The sequence below is a fragment of the Macaca fascicularis genome, chromosome 20 (genome assembly GCF_037993035.2).
Source record: "Macaca fascicularis isolate 582-1 chromosome 20, T2T-MFA8v1.1".
Lineage (NCBI taxonomy): Eukaryota > Metazoa > Chordata > Mammalia > Primates > Cercopithecidae > Macaca > Macaca fascicularis.
Genome location: NC_088394.1, coordinates 84,916,704 through 84,924,253, shown reverse-complemented (window position 1 = coordinate 84,924,253; position 7,550 = coordinate 84,916,704). Strand labels below are relative to the sequence as shown.

Below are 7,550 nucleotides of genomic sequence, written 5' to 3'. Positions count from 1 at the left end.
CCGAGGCGGGTGGATCACGAGGTCAGGAGATCGAGACCATCCTGGCTAACACGGTGAAACCCCGTCTCTACTAAAAATACAAAAAATTAGCCGGGCGTAGTGGCGGGCGCCTGTAGTCCCACCTACTCGCGAGGCTGGGGTAGGAGAATGGCGTGAACCCGGGAGGCGGAGCTTGCAGTGAGCCCAGATCACACCACTGCACTCCAGCCTGGGCAACAGAGCGAAACTCCATCTCAAAAAAAATAAATAAATAAAAATAAAAATCAATCAATCAATAAACTCTCTGTCTGCTCCCAGCTGGGGTCTGAGACGGGGTCAGTTGCCAGAAGGTGGAGACCAGTGGGCTCTAGTCCTATCTGTGCTGTGATGAGGCGGGATCTCCCCAGGGTCTGACCCTCCTCTGCTCTGCCTGCCTCTATGCTCAGGACTGGGAGACCCCCCCACGGCAAAAGTGCAGGAGACCAAAAGAAAAAATAAAAATCAAACTCAAACCGGAAACTCAGCGCATCCAGGACTTGAAAAGGGTGAGATCTCGCCAGGCTGCGCACATGTGGTAGACTCTGCCACTGCTCGGCCTGCCTGCCTGGACCTCCAGGACTGCTCCCCGGGGCGGGTGTGACCCCATGGGTTTCCCTGCCCACCAGGTGCTTGGAGGCCCCGCCTCCTGACCCCTCCACCTGCACCCGGAAACTTCCCTTCCAACTGAAACTTGGGGCCCGGAGATGATGGCCAAGGAGAGAGGCTGAGAGGGAAGAATGTGATGAAGTACCAAGTCCCTGTCAGCTGTGCTGGTAAACTCCGTATTTCCCACGGCATTTAAATGCCTGCAGGCGGATTAATAAGGTCTGGGTAAGAGCGCGGCTGTGCGTGCTTGTTCTATCTGGAATGCCAGTTGCTCAGGCTGTCTGCATGTTGATGGCGGCCGGGATTGAGGACAGGCGCGTGCTGGCTTTATCTCGCCTGCGCAGGCTGAGGAGCCTTATCAGGCCCGCCCGGCTGTGCAGCTGCGTCCTCAAGGGCTCCCGCTGCCTCCCGCTGCCTGCTTTGTAATCAGAAGAGAAGTTGCTGCCTTGATATTTCCATTTTTATCTCTTTTATTTACTTCATTTTAATGTGTCTTTCAGGGAATATTTTCTTTGCAACAAGGCAAGGCTGTCGGTAGCTTACATCTTTCTGCGGCCCCTGCCCCTCGGCCAGGCTGAGGAAAAGGGGGTGAGGGGTGGCGGTCTGGGCTTCCCTTCTCCCCAGCACCTCCCTTGCCCACCTCAGCCTCTCCCCCTTGGTCCCGGCCTCGTCTGCTCTCTTCTCCTCTCTTCCATCTCCTGCTTTCGTTCCCATCTGCTTCCAGCCCTTCCTGGCTGCCATTGAGGGGGTGCTCCCCAGTGATTCTCCCCTCCGGATCCAGATCCAAGCCCCACAGCCTCTCTGGGAAGCTCCTGCTGCTCCCCATGCAGGTTCTCCTCACTGGTCCCCCAGGATCCCAGCCCCAGCACAGCCCCCTCTGAGGCCTCCACTCCAAATGCCAGCTGGGTGCCCCGATAGTGGGGCCCAGGCACTTGGGACCTGGGTGTGGGGCTGAGCCGGGCTCAGTCAACACAGCCCGCCCCAGTCGAGGAACGGGATGGTTTTGAGTGCGTCCACCATCTATTCTGCTGCCGCCTGATCCTGAGAAAGACGCGGTTATATTCCTCTCAGAGGAGGAAACTGAGGTTCCAAGGGGGTTCTCTGTCACAGCCACCTTGCTCCTGCCACAACTTGTGACGGAAAGCAGAAGGCAGGATGGACGTGGCGCGTGACCTGCTCAGCCTCGCTGACCTAGTGCCTGGTCCATCTGCCGCCTTGCCATGCCGCCCCTCCTGTGAGGCAAGGGTCAGAACACGCTCATGCAACAATTCCGCGAGACTGCGGCCGGCAAAGCAGGTGGGATGGGCAGGGGGCAGGAGCCCACACCCTGACCCCTGCTGAGCCCGGCTCTCTCTGTCCCCCGGCTCCTCTGTCCCCCGGTTCCTGTCCCCCCGGCTCCTCTGTCCCCCCGGCTCCTCTGTGCCCCCGGCTCCCTGTGTCCCCCGGTTCCTCTGTCCCCCTGGCTCCCTCTATCCCCCCGGCTCCCTCTGTCTCTCCGGCTCCCTCTATCCCCCCGGCTCCCTCTATCCCCCCGGCTCCCCTGTCCCCCCAGCTCCCTCTGTCCCCCGGCTCCCCTGTCCCCCCGGCTCCTCTGTCCCCCCGGCTCCCTCTATCCCCCTGGCTCCCCTGTCCCCCCGGTTCCTCTGTCCCCCCGGCTCCCTCTGTCCCCCCAGCTCCTCTGTCCCCCTGGCTCCCTCTGTCCCCCCAGCTCCTCTGTCCCCCCAGCTCCTCTGTCCCCCCAGCTCCCCAGTTTCATTTTGTTACTGGACACATCCTAAAACCCAGAGCTTGGAAATGTGACCTTATTCAGAAAAAGGGTCTTTATGGGAAACTTAAGTGAGGGATCTTGAGAGGAGGTCGTCCTGGGTAGGGTGGGCCCTAAATCCAACGGCCAGTACCCTTAGAAGAGACGAGGATGGAGCCAGACGCACAGGGAAGGCATCTGTGTGCGGACAGAGGCAGAGATGGGGGTTAGGGCCACGAGCCAGGGAGCCCCAGGGGCTGGACGAGGCAGGAAGGGCCCTGTCCCAGCACCTTCAGAGGAAGCCAGCGCTGCCCGCACCTTGATTTCAGGCTCCCATCTGCAGGCTGTGAGAGCCCCAACGTCCACTGTCACAGCCCCCAGAGTGTTGGTGCTTTGATCCTCAGCCAGAGAACACACACGGACCCCTGCCTGGCTGCGGCCCCTCTTGGGCAGATGGCAGGACCCAATCCACTCTGAGTCTGCAGCCGTGAGCCTGGAATTTCCCCCAGCGCAGGAATGAGGTGGAGCGCCAGCAGCTCAGGGGTGCCGGGAGCCGAGCACAGGAGCCTCCCGGGGTGCTGAGCCCAGGAAACCCGCAGCAGCTGGGCAGCGTGGTGCTCCGCAAGCCCACTCGGCCCCCGCATCTCCGGGCCGTGCTGTCAGCACTCCTCCTCCTCCCGGAGGTGAGAGGCTGTGGCTTCAGATCTCAGCAGCCTGGATCCCCGAGTCACCCCGGGGAGGACTTGCCCGACTCACACGGAAGCCGTGGCTGTGTCGAGTGGGGGGTCTTGCCCCCCAACAGCAATCCCAGCCCGCCTGACCCACGCATCCTCTCCCCAGTGATCCAGGCAAATGGCGTATGGAGCCCACCCCTGGGGGATGGGGAGGCCCAGTTCTCCATCTTCACAAACAGTGAGTGCTGACCAGAGGCCACACCAGGGCGGAAGGTGGACGGAGGCAGCTGAGGTGACTTTAAAAACTGGACTCTGAGTATCTGTGGGGGCTGCATTTGGTCAGGATTTGTTATTTTCCAGAATTCTCTCTGAAGAACAGGAGGTGCTGGAAGCTGGCAGGGCACCCATGTGGCTCCTGTCGTTAGAAGGAGAAAGGTCCAGGCTGGAAAGGGCCCCTCCCCACTCCCTGTAGGTGCTGAGGGTCTTGGTTGGTCCTCTGTTCCCCACAAGGAAGCAGTGGGCGTGGGGTCACCTCCGACATTGCACTGGGGCTGCGGCACCACTGGGCCACGCAGGAGGCACAGCGTGGGGCACTCAAGGCCGCTAGAGTGAGTCGGGTCTGGAGGAGGAGGGGGCACAGACAGAGGTGGGGGCAGCGGAGGAAGCCGCGGGCGTGGGAGAGGCCCCAGCCCAGGGACCGAGGTGCGTGTGAGTGCAGGGGACGTTTGCAGACTGGGCCATCTGGAGGGACGGCGGACACGTGGCAGCGAGAGAGAAGACAGCGCGGTCTGCCTGGCATCTGCTTTCTAGGTTGGTGCTGGGTGAGGTGTGCTGCTCAGATTGTTCCTAGAAGCACAGAACACCCAGATGTTCCTTCAGGGTCTGTCTCACCCTCAGAGTCACCTTTCCCACAGCCCTGTCCTTCCCGGAAAGATGGAGTCTAGTGACCGAGGAAGGCCGGACCGTGCAGGCCTCCCCACAGTGCCAGCCGAACGGGCCCCTTGCGTGCCAGATCTTCCCGCGGGTCACACGGCCCCGTGGGGCCTGCACCACACGTCAGCCCTACCCGCTTCCCTTCACACGCGCTGGTCCTAAACACCTTCACACCCGTATGCATCCGGTCCCAACTCTGCTTCCAGAGACATCTGAAGATGTGGCACCGTTTGACGAGAAACCCAAACCTCTCGCAACAGTGGGATTCCTTCCCCATCCCCACGCCTCACGCTCCTGTCCTCACGTGTTCTATGACTGAGACCCCACGAAGCTCATGGTGCTGGACACACACGCGTGCAGATTTGCCGTTTAAGAGATGACGAGGAGAGGACGGGCGCCTTGCTCACCTGCACGGTCACACGTGGGCTGTTGCCACCCTGCCCTTCCACGAGTTCCTTACCTTATGCAGATCACGCAGCTTTAGCACGTTTTGTCATGCGGCTCTTAGGACGGCAGATTTTCTCAGTTTCATTTACTTCAAAGCACTTTTATTTCACCTTCACCTTCACTCCGAGGATTTCTTGCTGGATTTGGAGTGGTGGGGCGGCTCCTTGCTTTCATTCCTCTGCCCTCCGCCCTCCGCCCTCCGCCCTCCGCCCTCTGCCCTCCGCCCTCTGCCCGCTGGTGTTTGATGAGGAGGCACCAGCATTCGGCACCTCTGGCCGCCCTTTTCTCCGGCTTCTTCCAAATTTTCTTCGGTTTTCAGCAGTTTGACTGTGCTGTGCCTACATGTGAGTTTCTGTTTATCCCGTTTGAAGTTAGCTGAACTTCTTGTGTCTATAAATTGATGCTTTTCACTACGTCCAGGGATGTTTAGGCCATTATTTCTCTAAATAATGTGTTTGTGCTCCAATCTCTCTCCTCCCATTCGGAGACTCCAGTTACACATGGAGTTGGCAATTTTACATTGTTCTGTAAATGGCTTGGCTCTGTCTCTCTCTTTTAGTGTTTTTAACATTTCTGTTATTTAGATGATTACCACTGCTCTGTCTTCAAGTTCATTAATCTTTTATTCTATAATTGCAATATGTTGTTAAGCCTATCCAGTATAATTAGTTTTATTTTGTTTTGAGACAGGGTCTCACTCTGTTGCCCAGGCTGGAGTGCGGTGGCATGGTCACGGTTTGCTAAAGCCTCATCCTCCCGGGCTCAAGTGATCCTCCCACCTCAGCCTCCAGAGTAGCTGGGACTACAGGCACCTGCTACCACACCCAGCTAATTTTAAAATTTTTGGTAGATATAAGATCTCGTTATATTGCCCAGGCTGGTCTCAAACTCCTAGGTTCAAATGATCCTCCTGCCTGGGCCTCCCAAAGTGCTGGGATTACAGGTGTGAGCCACCATGCCTGGCCCAGTGAATTTTTTATTTCGGGTATTATACTTTTTAGTTCTAGGATTTCTATTTGTTTCTTTTATTCTGTGAAGCCCTGTCTGTTCACCCATTGTGATCACATTTTTTGCTAAGCAGTTGATCACATTTCTTTTGGGGTGAGGACTGGGATTTATTTATTTATTTATTTTGATATAGGATCTTGTTCTGCTACTCAGGTTGGAGTATAATCCCATGATCACAGCTCACTGTGGCCTCGACCTTTCAGGCTCAGTCGATACTCCCACCTTCACCTTGGCCTCTCAAGTAGCTGGGACCATAGGCACATGTGCCACCACCACCACCATTGCCACCAGGCCACCACCACCACCGCCGCCACCACCACCACCATCGCCAACATCGTCACCGTCACCACCACCACCACCATCGCCAACATCGTCACCATCACCATCACCACCACCATCGCCACCACCACCACCGTCGCCACCATCGCCACCATTGCCACCATCACCACCATGTCACCATCACCACCATGCCTGGCAGTTGAGCACATTTCTTTTTTTCTTTTTTTTTTTTTTTTGGAGACAGAGTCTCGCTCTGTCACCCAGGCTGGAGTGCAGTGGTGCGATCTCAGCTCACTGCAAGCTCCGCCTCCTGGGTTCAAGCCATCCTCCTGCCTCAGCCTCCAGAGTAGCTGGGATTCCAGGTGCCCACCACCACCATGCCTGGCTAATTTTTGTGTTTTTAGTAGAGACGGGATTTCACCATGTTGGCCAGGCTGGTCTTGAACTCCTGACCTCGAGTGATCCACCCACCTCGGCCTCCCGAAGTGCTGGGATCACAGACATGAGCCACCCGCCCGGCCAGCTGAGACCATTTCTAACAGCTGCTTTAAAGTTCTTGTTTGCTAACATTGGCATCTGAGTGTCTACTACTAGTAACTGTTTTTTCTGTTGACTGTGGGCTCTGCGTTCCTGTTTTCCTGTGTGCCCAGCAGTGTGTATGTTGATTATGGGGATGATGCACTGTGGACATTTCGGATTCTTCTTCTCCCTTTGAAGAGTCTTGCTTTTTCCATCTTTTCCTGCCTTCTCTGGTGTTAACGATATAAAATGCTCAGTCCTCCTCCCCACATCAACTTCTTTTCATAATTTTCTCTTTGTCTTTGGTTCTCTGGAGTTTGAACATGATGTGCCTGGGTGTGGGTTTTCGTGGTTGCCCATACTGTTGCTGTGTTATCCTGTGTGGCATTCCCAAGCTTCCCAGATCTGTGGCTTGGTAGCTGCCCCAGGCCCAGCCTCCCACCAGCCCCTGCAGCCCTGGCCAGGCTGGGATCCAATGCCCTGGAGGGTGGTGTGTGTGGCAGCCCAGATCAGTCACCTGCAGGCACCAGCGTGGGTGGCTGAGAAGTGCTGCCTTGACTCAATCCCAAAACCCATATTATTGGCCCAATCTGGTGTGACCGGCTTCTCATCCAAGCCACCTGAGTGAGACTAATATGAATGGCTCCAGGCCAGGAGCCCAGAAGACAGGCGAAGGGGGGCAGGAGGCTTACCCACCATGGCTGGACTCACGTAGGAGGGCAGCACCTGCCAAGATCTAGAGCCCCGTCTCGAGGGTCAAATTCCTACTCCACCCTCAGTCCCCACAGGCACTGGCTCCGGGAAGCCCAGGGGATATGTCCCCACCCAAGGCTGTGGGGCCCAAGAGGTTTCCCTTACGAGTTGGATGGAGCCACCCACCAATTTACAAGTTGAAGTTCTAGCCCTCTAACAACACAGACGATGGCCTTCCTGGGAAACAGGGTCTTTGCCGATGATCAAGGTGAGATCACCAGGGTGGGCCCTCACCCCACAGGACTAGTTTCCTTCTAGAAAGGGCGGGTGTGGACACTGAGATGTGCACGCAGGGAGAACGCTGTGTGAAGATGGAGGCAGAGATCGTGGTGATGCGCCCACAAGCCTGGGCACACCAGAGACTGCCCCCATTCCCCAGAACCTGGAGAGGGGCCTGGAGCAGATGCTCCCCACCCCCACCAACAGCACCCCAGAAGGAACCGGCCCTGCAGATAGCTGGTCTCAGAGCCGTGGGAGAACAAATCCTTGCTGTTGAAGCTCCTGGTCTGTGGTGATTTCTCATGGCAGCCCCAGGAGACTCCCACACCAGCCATCAGAGCAGACTCCAG

The 7,550-nt window shown here is 57.2% G+C and overlaps 1 long non-coding RNA gene across 5 annotated transcripts; it reads left to right on the top strand.

The window, feature by feature from the left end:
* The first annotated feature begins 700 nt into the window (after positions 1–700).
* On the top strand, positions 701–5,011 carry LOC135968720 (uncharacterized). Of its 5 annotated transcripts, none has more exons than XR_010583673.2 (3): positions 701–791; positions 1,735–1,920; positions 2,698–5,011. It is a non-coding gene; the product is annotated as an uncharacterized lncRNA (long non-coding RNA). The 5 variants fall into 5 exon arrangements; XR_010583672.2 differs by having other exon boundaries at positions 701–843; XR_010583671.2 differs by having other exon boundaries at positions 701–1,920; positions 2,698–3,051; positions 3,209–5,011.
* Positions 5,012–7,550: the final 2,539 nt, after the last annotated feature.